General features: G+C 36.9%; 1 long non-coding RNA gene across 1 annotated transcript in view; it reads left to right on the top strand.

Moving 5' to 3' along the window:
- The window catches only part of LOC309512458, a 37766-nt gene extending 22728 nt beyond the window's left edge, over nt 1–15038 (top strand). The window contains exons 3-4 of the long non-coding RNA XR_014211037.1: nt 13765–13866; nt 14945–15038. This is a non-coding gene — a long non-coding RNA (uncharacterized lncRNA). The remainder of the gene's footprint in view (nt 1–13764; nt 13867–14944) is intronic.

The following is a 15038-nucleotide window of genomic DNA, read 5'->3' as shown; positions in this document are numbered from 1 at the left end:
AAAGCCAGCTGTATAATTTTTATTAAACTAGAATATCATATTGTGTATGAAATGACTTTGTAAGAGTAGCCTAAATAGCATTTATTTGTTATTGTATTAAAGCCAAAACACACACACACACACACACATATATATATATATATATATATATTATTTTTTTTTTATATTACCTGGGAATTATATAGATATAGATATATTTATATTATTTAATAATGCGGGAGCTGGTATATTATGCTGCTGTCACTTTAAGACCTGACGGACGGACCTATTATACTGTTACACATGTGCTTTCTTTCCCAACTATTTATGTTCACTTAAAACACTTCAAACTTAACACTCACAGAGACCAGCATTTTGACATTATGTTGTGTGTATTTGACCATTTAAGCTTAAAGAAGCATCGGGTAAAAACTCAATTTAGTACTGAAAGGTGTGAGCACAAAATCTGCGGGAATGAGTCGAATTATGTGCAATATGCGCAATCCCACGCCAAAATTCAAGCGCTGTAACACCAACGATATTCATCCGAAGCAAATTAAACGAGTGAGGGGAGGCGGGTTTGTGTGTCAACTCGCTGTCGAAGAGATCAGAGAGCGAGAAAACGCAGCTGGAATCATGCATCAATTCTGCAGAAAATGAGTATTTGGAAGCGTTACAGATATTTCAGTGTCAATATGTATCGGAAAAATTTATATTTTTGACAACACTACATTGCACTTAGTTTATTATTAATTATTTCAGATGCCTTTTTTAAAAGACTACAATTGAAAAATAGTTATATATATATATGAGTGACTGTGTTACACGCCACTGCTGAAATCCACCCACATTTGAATAAAAAGACCCATTAAAGGGATAGTTCACTTTGAAATTAAATTTTGGTATGTTTTAGCTTACCTCAAGGGCATCCAAGATGTAGGTGTCTTTTTTCCGCAGTAGTTTCAATTTTGATATTTTTAGGTCAAACCGTTCTTGTCTGTCAGTCATATAATGCAGGTCTATGGTCACTGTCTCAAAGAGCATGCACAGAGTCCAAATTAAAACAATTCCCCATCGTCCAAATTAAACAATTCCCCATCGTAAGTACACATTGATGGCCTAAGACACGAAACGAGCGGTTTGTGTGAGAAAACGAACAGTTTTTATATCGTTGTTACCTCTTGTACACAACCACGTCCAAGTGATCTGAGAGCGCGGGCGGGTATAGATATATACAATAGAAGTTGCCTTGGCTACTGCAGTTCATTGGAACGAAACCGTAGCCAAGGCGACATCTAGTGTATATATCTATACCCGCCCGCGCTCTCATATCACTTGGACGCGTATCACTTTAATTTGGACTCTGTGCATGCTCTTTGAGGCGGTGACCATAGACCTGCATTATATGACTGACAGACAAGAACGGTTTGACCTAAAAATATCAAAATTGAAACTACTGCGGAAAAAAAGACACCTACATCTTGGATGCCCTTGAGGTAAGTTAAAACATACCAAAATTTAATTTCAAAGTGAACTATCCCTTTAAAGCAGAATCTCCAGTAAGACAAAGCACAGATTTCACCTCATTCGCAGACAGTGGTAGTGATATGTTCTCTGGCCTACTTTCACAGTCATTCTTCCCCAGACCCCCGGGCAGAGAGAGGAGCCCGGCTGTGGGGGGCTACAGGCAGGGCTCACTCACATGTCTAGACCAGCGCTCACGCTGCACTGCTGCTCTCTGCATTTCACAAAAAGAGAGAGTATGAGTGTATCAGTGTGGCACACTGCAGCTAAGGTGAATATGATTGTCTCTTCTTTCTTCAGAGTGCTAAATCCTGTTCTGTTCACACTGAGATTGGTTATTTAGAACTGAATTCACATTTGAAAAATTCAGGAGTGATGTTAAACATAAAATTATTGATTCAAAAGTTTGGGGTTGGTAAGATCTTTAAGATCTTATGCTTACCAAGGCTACATTCATTTGATCAAAAATACAGAAAAAAACTTTAAAATATTATTACAATTTAAAATAACTGTTTTCTATTTGAATATATTTTAAAATGGAATTTATTCCGCCATTACTCCAGTCTTCAGTGTCACATGATCCTTTTACCATGAAACAGGATTTTTTGAAGAATGCAAAGTTTTAAAAAGAACAGCATTTATTTAAAATAAAAATCTGTTGTAACATGATAAATGTATTTACTGTTACTTTTGATCTATTTAATGCGTCCTTGCTGAATAAAAGTATTAATTTCTTTAAAAAACGACAACTTTTAAACAGTAGGCTACATCGAGTCTGCATAGTGTGTACTGAACTGAAGCATTACTTTTTTAAATACATAATTAACAGTGCATCAGACATGCCTCGGTGCCAGAATGAGTTTTAGTGCTGGGGACCAGATGATAGTTGTGCAGAGTATAGTGTAAATGGACAATTTAACACGGAACAAAATAAAAGCCCTTCTACAATTAACAATGTTACAATTTGTTCTGGTCGACGGAAGCAGACATTCAGACACTGGACCGAAAGAGAAGAGGCATTTAGTCATGATGTTTGAGATATGAGAGCTTGAATATTGCATGACCTACAAGGAGAAGGCAAAGACAATTTGAGCAAGAAAGGGAAGGAGGGGTGGATGGATGGAGGAGAGTGAGAGGAGCTTTGGTGTGGGGGCTGAAGAGAAGGAAAACAAGGAGGAGGATAGGGAACAGATGGCTGTGGCCCCCGTCTCTTCAGCACAACAGACGGGGGCCGCAAGATGGCGAGAGCACTCGCAAGAGTCAGCTGCGTTCTGAGGGAATAGGCGACGTCTAGCAGGCAGCTTTGGTTTTAATAACTGTCTAAAAAAAGGGTTGAGTTAATCGGAGTGAGGGACATGCAGACGCAATCCTCAGGATAGTTTATGAATGAGTGCGTACGAGTACACATGTTCTCACTTCTGAAGTGACATCTTCACGAGGTGAAGACAAATGATAATGCGGCACTGAGAAACTCAAAAGTTTCCTGTGAAAGTCAATCCGTAGAAGCTCCTCACTGTAAGACACCACTTACTAACTGATGCGAGTCTTACAGCCAAACACTTAGGGCCGGATTTACTAAACAGGGCAAATTAGCGTGAGAGTGCGCAGATGGGAGTGGAAAGTTCTGCGCGTGATCTACTGACAACACGCAAATTAAAGAGCACAGACGCAGCCGGATCATTTCCATAATGACCATCGCAATCTACCAAAAGCAGTGCAAATTAGCATCTGGTTTAAGACATGCTTTTTTGGGGGGGTGTTAAATAATGGTGCAAACACTAGCAAATTGACTAGCGCAAACCTTAGTAAATCACCTTGCGTAATTCATTTAAATACTCTCCTCCCATTCATTTTGCGTCTGAAAGGGAAACTCCTACAAATGCATAAGCAATAAGGTCAGTCGTAAGTAAATCCTTCCTGACAATGGTTTTTTAACGGTAAAAGAGGGTTTGCGCTGGTGCAAGCTGTTAGTAAATATGTCCCTTAAAGGAATAGTTCACCCAAAAATGAAAATGATATCATCATTTACCTCAAGTTGTTTCAAACGTGTATGAATTTCTTTCTTCTGCTGAACACAAACAAAATATAATTTGAAGAATATGGGTAACCAAATAATTGATGGGCCCCATTTACTTCCATAGTATGAAAAAAATACTATGGAATTTAACTGTTCGGTTACTGACATTCTTCAAAATATCTTCTTTTGTGTTCAGCAGAAGACAGAAATTCATACACGTTTGGAACAACTTGAGGTTGAGTAAATGATGACAGAATTTAAATTTTTTGGGTGAACCATCGCTTTAAGAGAAAATGAATTTATGTACAGTGCACCTGGCTTCAGTTAACACCAAGTTGTTTTGATTTCAGTTGTGTCCGGTGAATTGCAACAAAAGTGCAGATATTTCACTTGGAATAAGAATCTATGGCTGTTTGCTATGTTTGTTGAGGATTTTCTGTTCTAAATGGTAAGCAGTTTATCTTGTTAATGCGTACAGTATAATATACCCAAACAGTATATGTTGGTCTTGGGACAATGTTCTAATAAAAAATGTAATAATCATAGGCCAAATCAGTGTCAGAAGAAATTTTAGGTGCACTGCAAAAAATGCTTTTCTTACTTAGTATTTTTGTCTTGTTTCCAGTCCAAATATCTAAAAATTCTTAAATCAAGATGTTCTAAATTCAAGAAATTCTTAAATCAAGATCTTTTACTAGATAAGTAAAATTAGATAAGATATTATGTCTTGTTTTCTAGGGAAATAAATGAAAATTAAGTGAGTTTTTGCTTAAAACAAGCAAATTTTTCTTACCCCATGGACAGATAATTTTGCTTGTTTTAAGCAAAAACTCACTTAATTTTCATTTATTTCCCCTGAAAACAAGACATAATATCTTATGGCATTTTACTTATCTAGTAAAAGATCTTGATTTAAGAATTTCTTGAACTTAGAACATCTTGATTTAAGAATTTTTAGATATTTGGACTGGAAACAAGACAAAAATACTAAGTAAGAAAAGCATTTTTTGCAGTGTGTTTAGACGATTAATCAAAATGAAACCGAAATCGCAATACGGTTTAGTACGTTTATCAAATCGCAATATCTGTGATTTAATTAAGTAAATATGTGCTGTGTGTTTCAGAGTGAACTCTGTTCTTTTACACACAAGCATCTCTTGATCCAGTGTAAATGCCTCTCCACACAAACTCATCAGTGCAAGTGCCGTGAGTTTGGGTCGCTTATATGACGTGCATTTGGGAATGCAACATGTATCAACCATCTTCCCAATCTTGTGATAAGAAACACATTTAAACCTGCAGCTGTTAACAAAAGAGAAGATTCAAGGGCAGTTTTCATGGCTAAAATAAAAGCGTGATTGTTTAACGTTTGAAAATGAATAAATTATTAAGACTTTTTGTAATGTAATATTACAGTTGCACTGTAAAATTAAATATATTTTTTTATGAAATACTAAATTTAAATTTTACAGTGATATATTACAATATAAAAAAATTCTTATTTTGCTTAATAATTCATTAATTGATAATGCTTATATTGTAATTCGAAACCCAGATGCCCCATGAACTTTGCAAATTAAGCAAATGAAATGCATCAGTGAATCAAAGTTTACATTATACAACTTTTTTAGCAAATGCTTGCAGAGACAGGTGTGTAAAACATGCTAAATGATCCTGCAAAACAATTGCTAGCATTGCAAAGAATCGTTTATCTTCCACTTTATATTCCTGGTTCCTCCGCAAAAATGATTTATCTGTTGCTAACTTTCAGGTAATTTGTGACAGTTTGACACAGGGGTTTGCCAGAACACTATATTTTTATTTTATTGACAACAGTCAACTGTAAAACTAACTTTAGCCTTGATATATATTATATATTGTCATCTTTAGAGCTTCAGACATAGGAACACCTTTATGGTCAGAGGTCAAATATGACAAACAGGGATATCTCACATGTAAACAGACCATTAGCCTAGTGGTTAATAAGAATACTGTTCAAAGACCAACAAGGATACTAATTCAGGTACGTCCTACTTTGCTAAATCACATTAAGTGCCTTTATGCATTTATATGCGTGCACGTGATCAGGTTCAGCTTCAAACTGTCTTTAAACTCACGTACTTTGAAGAATGACTGGTCAAAGTTCCAAAACCTTGGCATTTCATCATCATGTTAATTAAACATCATTATGATACACCAATCGTTAACATAAATTCCCTGTACAGAAATTGTTGAATAATTAAAAAAAAACCTTTGAAAAGCATTTGATAAATTAGCCTCTGGTGTCGCTAATGTCCAATCCATATTTTACATCTCACTGATAAAAAAAGAACAGTCAGCGCAACTACTAATTGAGGTTTAATTAGTATGTTAATGTATGCACGGCGTCTGCAATGAGTAAGAACGAGAAGAGAGCAAAGAATGATGAGGAGGAGAGGTACGAGGTGGCATCGCAACATGCTTTTCCTCCATCTTTCTTTCTTTCTGTCTCTGTCAGTCTGCGGTTTTCTCCCTCAACCACAAGGGCCACTTGAAACACCTTTGCTTTCAGATCCAATCACAATCTCGGCTTCTTCAACAGTTAATAGATTAATGAATCCTAATGTAAATCAAGCAGCAGGGCCTGTAAGCAAGTGGAATCTAGCATATGGAGATTTCTCAATCCCCAAATGGAGACCTTTATATATTCAAGGGTCCTGATAGTTGGCGTAATCAATGACGGCATCTAAGTGGTACTCTTTCTCTCTCTCTTCATCTCTCCCTCCCTTTCTTCCCCTCTCTTACTGTGCTCTTTGCAAAGGGTAAAGGACCGGAGCGAGAGAATCATGCATCTTTAGGGATAAAAATTAATAAAATCATAGGATGTCAAAGTGTGCTGGAAAAATGGTGCCCGCTAATGGATTTTCAAACGAAAACAGCTTTTATGCAATCAATCTTTTGGTGCGGGGACCAATTATTTAAGTAATTGTTCATTGCAAATGCTACATGAATTTGCCCATTTGACGTCATTTCAAGTAAACATCTTTTTCTGTCATAAGGGCTGTGAGAGGACTCTCATTAACTCTTTAGTGGCCGGGCCTCTCTCTGCCTGCTACAGAATAAATCATTCGGCTTGTTTTAATATAATCCACTCACTTTATATCACATCATCAACTCAAAGAATTTTAAACCGTCTATGTGAAATAAGAAAAATAAGTAACTGCAGAATAATCTCATAAACTTTCTGTTCAATCGGATGCATGCCACAGTCACCTTATTAGTTTATTTACAGGCTATTAACACTGCACATACCTATTTAAGACATAAACAGCGAACTGTATCATGCCCTAAATATACTGATATCCCTTGTTAGCAAGAATTAACCTCAGTGTCTTGTTAGTGAACTCGCTCTGTAATGAGTATTAAGGCTCCTGGCCAGTCATTGATGTATTTTCAGGTGTCTGCAATTGACTTGTACTATATATCAGATATCGTTTGCTGAAATGCAAGAGAATTTAAATGAAGCTATGCTGTATGTTAAATAAACACAAAAATTAGTTTCTAACACAAAGAATAATGTGTTTTTTGTTCTCTCTCTCTTTTTTTTTTTTTTGTCTGTGCTCAGCTGCTGTCAGCCTCCAAGGTAACCTTACGTATAACTGTTGTGCGGAGGTGGCTTTGCCAGATGTTCCTGTTTTGATGAGAAGGGAGGATGAAGAAACAGCTGTCTGTACAGATAAGGGGGGAAAAAAGACAAGAAAACCTGTGCTTTTACGTTCTATAATTTCTCCGATGCAAAGCGTACCTCATCCTGCAGATAATCAAACATTATATAGATCACTGCTATGGTAACACAACCTGTTGGATTGCATGTTGTTTGATTATATGCACATTATATAGCAGACCAGTGGAGTAGTAACCATTACAACATCATTATCATTATATTGGACTGAATGAAACAGTTAGCAGTAATTCAGCTATATGGCTAGCGGCCTTTTAGGAAATCCATTTGGAGTGAAGGTCATGTTAGGCAGTTCATATTCATGAGCAAAGCTGATAAGTTTGAGATCGTTACGACGCCTTGCAACTGACAACAGTTTTGTATATCATTGATATTTCACAATTCAGTGTTATGTGCTATTGATTTTATGCAACAAGATCAATAAACAAGTTGTTAGTATTGAATTACTTACATTTTAGACACAATATTGTCAGTTACTAGTGATGGGAAGATCTGATTATTTCTGACTTGGATTTTTGAATCTTGTTCAGTACAGGGGTGGCGATATGGTACAAATCTCATAAATAGACATAGAAATAAGAATGACAGACCATTTAGGCCAAAGTAGAGGTAATAAAACACTACAGACTTCACTTAATGAATTAAATATGCATTGATTCTTGTTAAAGCAAATGAAGTTATTCAGTCAAGATCAGGAAGTGATTTTCTCTTTTGTTGTTTGATTTACATTAATGACACAAGAGCCAGAAGGTTTATTAGGCTGCGTTCACTTTAAGACTGAATGCACAGATCTAGTGGTCCAGGTATGACGTCAGAACCCGGAAGACTAATTCGCCGCTGGTTCCTTTTAGATTTTTCTAGCTGGCTTTATTGACGATATTTGCGGGCACCATATCTTTTCATAGACTAAATAATACGTGACACCGTCAGTTATTTCTTTTTGCCTTTCTGAACTCTTTTCGTATGGTGTGCTGTTCACAAACTCCTGTATTATTGGTTTTTGTTCACCTGGTTCACAATGTGCCATTGTTTTTTCAAGTAAACACGTGCTAGACTGATGTGTTTGACCTTTGCGTCTGCGTCTTGTGCATGACAGTATTCTAAAAACATGGTGCTCAAGGTACAAGTAGTTCAAAAACTAAAAAAAAAACATGTCTCTCGACTTGCATATCGCAATTATTACTGCACACGTTCTGTGTGAATGGGGCCTACTCTGTTTTACCACAACGATAGTTTGACAGGTCTTTCATTTGTGAATGGCAGTAAAACTATGCAACTTATGTTGGTAGGTTACATGACAATGACAACATGATGAATGTAGTATGTTTTTGCAGCCAATCACTTATTTCATTCCTGAATAAATCAGTTGAATGAATGATTCAATGACTCACTCATAAAAAGTCACGTAGTTTGTTCCTGAAAGAATCAGTGCTTTTGTTACTCAAAGTAATTTGCCGCCACCTATTGGTTTCAATTAACTGATTAAAGGAACCGTATGTAAGAAATGTATTTTAATTAATCATAAAATGGCCCTGATATGTCACTAGACATTAAGAAATCATGTTCATTTCAAATACTTATATCACTGACAACAGTAGTCCGGCCAGGATATTGTCATTTAAAAGGGAAGTTGCAGCCCTCAACTGATGTTGATGTTGTCATCTTGTGTTTTGGCCTGATGCTCCACCCTCCACCTATCTACCAATCACGAAGTCAGTCGTGTTTCGGCATCCGGGTTGCCAGCTCTGCTCTAGTTACCACAGCTGTAGCTACAAACGTGTCGGATAAAAAATGCCAGCCTATCTGGCAACCTCGAGTCAGGGGGAGGGGGAGGGGATACACCGCTCTACAGTAATTTGAAAGTGATTGCAGTACCAGTTTTGGCCACAATCTTACATACGGTTCCTTTAAGTTTTTTCAGCGCTGTTGGACTTACACAACACAGTTTTCAACTAAAAATGGAATGCGTTTTGGCGGCCTGAAAAGCTTTTGAAATTGGGTTTCAAAGTGCAAGGTTTTGAAAACGATACCGCTATCGTCTCCGTGTAAACTACAAAAACTGTGAAAACTGTGACGTCATGCACATGTGTATTACGCGTTCAGTCTATAGGTGTGAAGTGTTTCTTTACAAAGTTACATTGCCAACTACTGGCTTGGCATGCATAATACAGGGTTTTTAGTCATTTTCGCAGATCCGTGTGAATGGGGATCGTTTTGACAACATCGTCTGTTCACGAAAAAAGGAAAAGAAATTCCGTTTTTAGTACATCATTGTCGTGTAAACATACCCTGTATAGTAACCACTTGCTGTATAAAGCGAAGTATGATGACTACTTTCCAGGTACAGATTTCTGTAAAATCTCCTTTTGAAGATTGAAGACGCAATCGCCAAGTCCAGTAAATCCAACTAATATCTGTTGATCTAATACAAAGAGGCTCATGGTTTTATCTTCAGATGTCCATTTCTATGGCAACCCGCACAAACCGCGGATGAGATAAGGGGCCAGAAACGGGGGCCCCCATGGGAGTCGTTAGGCATCTGTCTCGCACCACACCCCTTCTTCATCCCCTCTCCCTTCAGACATCAGCTGGGGAGGAGCAACCACGCAGACAACGCTTAGCCAACAAATTGCAGCGTGTCTCCCTCTCTACCGTGGCCATCACCTTTCTACTGGGTTAATCAAACATTCGTTCCCCAGCTCCCTTACAGCTCACTGACCAGGAAGCGAGCATGCATGGGTTGCCACTCTATCCCGCCATCAGAATTCCGGACTGACGGACACTTTTAGCCAGGAAAATCCCCATCAATTGTCCTACTCCATTACAGTCACACTGTCTCAGTCAAGCTCCATTGCTCATGGAGTTAGACCTCCACAGCATAATTCCCCCATGAAGTGCGGCGTGTTACACGTCGGAGGGCAGGCAAGAGGCCTGTCAGAGGCAAGGTTCATCAGAGCGCTGTGATTAGACATTTGCAGGTATCTGCAAGGGGCACTCATGCTCCACTGGGTATCAATGCACCTTCCCTTCTCAATATGTTCCAATCAAGTCGCTTTTCTATTCTGCCTTTCTGAAAAGCGGACAGATAAGACCGAAACCCGTGTGTGTTCCCCGCGTGAACGATTCCATTTAACTAATGCAATGATGAGCAACAAAAGATCAAGTGTCCTGAGCAGTGGTAAAAATAGGCTTGTTGAAATGGATGATGATGACCATTCAAAGGCCGCTATCTTCCATTGCTGTCATACAGGAGCGTGTAGAGAGTAGTTTTTCATTAACTCTGACAAGCCTTTTTATGTGTATCCTCATTAAAGGGAGTATGGATTCATTACCAGGCTTGTCTTTTTGATGAAAGTCGACCACCCATTGTTCTTAACGTCTAAGCTACGGAGACGTGGCTCCCATGTCTTGTTGCAAGTGAATGAAAAAATGAATCCGCCCCCACCCCCCGTTTCATTAAAAGATGTAACTCTGATCATTTTATTTTCCTGGTGCTTTTCAGGTTTAAATTGGTCCGAATCTTGGTCCAGTGCTTTGTGTAGATGCCATTATGGTGTTTGTAAAGCGCTGTATGCACACTTTACCCATCAAGATCGAATTATTCCTGCAGATTCGCCATTGTTGAGACTTGACAGTTGACGTATGGTTTGATTCTGTCGACTGATATTCCTCTGTGCAATTAAAAGTTTTTTTTTTTTTTTTAATGCAGACAATGCATTATTTGTTTTGCTGTTTATTAAAGTCTTACACATTTTAATTAGCTGTCATGCTAGTCTCTCAGGTTGTTCACTGTACAGTGAGAATTAGTTTCTATTTAATGATTGGGACTTCATGGCTGTGTGGTTTATAAGGAACATCAGTAAGTCATTTTTAATTGAGATGAGGCAATACTGTAGTCGCTGTAAACAAGTAATGAACTGTAGCATGTCATCCTTGGAAATTTGAAAAGGCAAGCTAATTTCTCAAGACAGATTATGAATTATTTAAATCTCTTCGTTGCCTCTGAACACCTTCACAAAAAAAAAAAAAAAAAATGTGGTCACTGTCCTAAAAAAGATGCTGGGTAAATTGCTACAAGTACAGTTTAATTGAAAATAGTGTCACATGAAAGAGCTGGAGTATTTCAGGATATAATGAAAATTGTTATCATGAGTGGTAAAGAGCGTTTACAACGCTCAAAGAAAATAAAAACACAGCACTGGTGTGGAAATGCTACTTGGGATGGAGCAAACACTCTTTCCCATCTAAAATGTTTAAAATACCATTTAAATGTTTAGTTATAGAATAATTAACTAGTACACACGTTCAAAATTATGAGAGAGAAAGGACACTCTTAAAATGGTATTATTTAGCAGGGCTGTGCATTGCAAAAGTGTTCTGATCAACCATTTTGGAGTAAATTGATCATGAATTGAGCATTCAATTGTGCTTAAAATGTTGCAAAATTATGTGAAAACGCATGATATTATCACATATAATTTAACACAATATATATATTTTTTGTGGTGAATTAAATAGACATGGATGGACGGACAGAGAGACAGACAGACAGATAGATTCCTGGTTTAATGTGACTATCTACATGTAATCAAGAGAATGGGCGTTTTCTGACTTCTATCCCCAGTGCGCACTGGGTAATAAGTTAAAACATTGCAGTGGTTTAAGAGCACATCCCTGACCACTACAGATAGATGGGGGGTCTAAAAGACAATAACAGATCCATCACATCCTCCTGCTGCTTTTTTCAGCCTCATTGGCTGTAGTGTGTACATAAACCCTGGTTGAAACACGCTGTCCATCAAGGAAACTGCGCATTATTTTCCTACGATGCACTCCTGCTAACACGCTTCCATTCATTTTCAAAATACCCTGTTTTTACGAGTCTCTGTCTGCCCTGAGAAAGCACAATGATTGTCCTGACAAAGACCTGCGGTTTTTACTGGATTATCATTATTCATCTTTAGACATTGGAAAGCATTTTATCTCGAGAGCCGTGTAAAGGAGGGATGGAAGTCAGCAATAATAGGCCTTCATTAAAATGCTGTTTTTCTTATTCTGCTATCTGCTTTAACATTCTCTATGCTTTAATACTAAAAAATAAGAAAGTGTTACTTATGTTAGTTGATGCATAAAATGGTCATGGACTTTTTGACATGATTTTTTTTAAATCAGTTTCCAACATTTTGGGTTAAATTGTGAATGAATGTGAATTGTGTAAAGGAATGTGTATATTTTAGGTTCTGATTGCTGTTTGCTCATTTTGCTATTTCATTTTAAACATGTTTGAAAATTGAATTTAGTATTAAAAAAATCCACACAGTCCCTCAATTAATATTATGTCATAAAAGCTGCATTAAAAATAATCATGATATGAAATACAATAATTAAATATAACAACAACAACAATAATGAGAAAAAGCGCATGTAGAAAAATGCAGTTTAAAATATATTAGATGGTGCATGCAAACTTCCCCAAATGTGTTGTATGTCTATAGCAGTAAATAAAATTGTACTCTGTTCATTAAGTTATCATTCCATTGAGCTGGACACCTTGGTTGATGTTAATCCATCACTGAATGACAGTGAGAAAAAAAAACCATAAGTATACCTAAACCAAACTCTGCCCACCTCATACTGTGAATCACCACATTTCTCGCTCTCGCTCTCTCTCTCTCTCACACACACACACACACACACACACACACACACACACACACACACACACACACACACACACAAACATTCCAGCACCAAGGCTGCCTTACACCTCTCTAGTCCCCACCTAACGTTTTAGGGGGCAGGCAGCCTTGTTTTAGAAACAGATGATAAATAAATCAAAGTGCACTAAGCACTGCTTCCACATGGCAATCGGCCTCCTTCATAGCGTCTGCACCTCATCAATCACGCCATTGTCTGCCTGAAAGGCGAGCCTTGTAAATGTCATCTCCACTCAAACCCAAGGAGAGGCGAATCAGAATGCACCCACTGAAGAGGGTCTCTCTCTCTCTCTCTCTCTCTCTCTCTCTCTCTCTCTCGCTCGCTCGCTCTCTTTTTCGTGCTCTTTTTTTTTTTTTAATTGAGTAGTGTAATTAAACTAAAAAACCCGGCTGGACTGCCTTTTGACAGGACGGATGAAGACCCCTTTTAATAGGGCTATGAAACATATTTGTTAAAAGGGATGAGGCAATATGTGGGCATATGATAGGTTGCCCTTATGTGTCAGAGTTTTTCATTTATGATTAAAACCCAGTGAAATTGGGTCCTTGTATTCAATTACACAAGAAAACTTGAATGAGATGCCAGTGGAAGAACGAAGCATAATTGTTTTTATTCCATGATGGTAATCAAAAAGATGTTGTGTTTGTAGATTGCTGCTTGTTCTCATTGATTATCTACACGCATTGAGTCGGCTTAGCTACATTTGTGTATTTTTTTTCTTTTTTTCTTGTGGCAAGACAATTAAGACATGTCATTTGTATTGTTGATTAAAGTAAGAAAACTAAAGCTGTGTTCTGATTCACAGGGAGCCTATGCAGTGTTCACTGCACCCTACTGTGCAGGAAAGATGTTCACTTGACAAAATTTGACAAGACCTGACAGCACTTCAGTTGATTAGGAGTTTCAGGTATGTGACATAATATAGCCATGTAAATAAAAAGAATATGAATTATAATATTTCCATAGATATAAATGCATATCATACATTGATGTTTTTGTATATAAGATGTTCAATATTGTTTAAAAGTTTAGGATCAGTAAGATTTTTTACTAACACTTTAGTTAATGCCTTTATATAGAATGCATTATAAAGTCATTAATTATGCCTTTATGGTCTCATGAATAATTGTAACCACAGTTGTAATACATTATAATGCTCATATATTCATTGAGAACACCTTTTTCAATAACCAATTTCAGATGTAACGAGGAATCTGAAATATATAATGCATTATAACGTACATAATTAACAATACCTTTATAATGCATTATACATAAAAGCTTTAAGTAAGCTGTTACTGATTTGCTTTTCTTTTTTAAATAAATACATAATTTTATCCAGCAAGGATGTATTAAATTGATTGAAGTGATAGTAAAAACTTTGTTAAAAATAAATGCTGTTTTTTTAAAACTTTCTATTAATCAAAGGATCCTGAAAACAATCCATCACAGTTTCCACAAAATATAAAGCACCACAACTGTTTTCAACATTAATAATAAGAAATGTCTCTTGCAAATCATCATATCAGAATGATTTCTGAAGGATCATGTGACACTGAAGACTGAAGTAATGATGCTGAAAATTCAGCTTTGCATCACAGGAATACATTACATTTCATAATATATTCAAATAGAAAACATTTGTTATAAATTGTAATAATATATTTTTGATCAAAAAGATGCAGCCTTGGTGAGTATTAAAACATAATTCAATGAATACAATTATTATACTTGAAACCCCTAAATGCCATGATAATGTTGCGGTGTTTAATATGAAAATAAATGTAAATAAATAAAATAATAATAATAAATATATTTTACAGTTAATTATTTATTTGGCATCTCATGTGCTTTGAACCGGTTTAGAAACCTCACCGCAGGTAAATGAAGCTGAGCAAAACGTCAGTGAATAAATAGTCAGTTTCTCTCTCCACTTTCTGTGAAGTGATATATTAATGTACATTTGCTCCCTCTGCCATTTGCAGTGCCCTTCGGACTGTACATTTTGGTTCCCAGCGATTTGAAATTTCACTTAAGATGACTGAAAACCCTGTGAAGGCGGTTGGAACATAGGCTGAG

This window comes from Leuciscus leuciscus (genome assembly GCF_965113295.1).
Source record: "Leuciscus leuciscus genome assembly, chromosome: 13".
Classification (NCBI taxonomy): Eukaryota; Metazoa; Chordata; class Actinopteri; order Cypriniformes; family Leuciscidae; genus Leuciscus; species Leuciscus leuciscus.
This window is presented reverse-complemented; position numbering and strand designations above follow the sequence as displayed.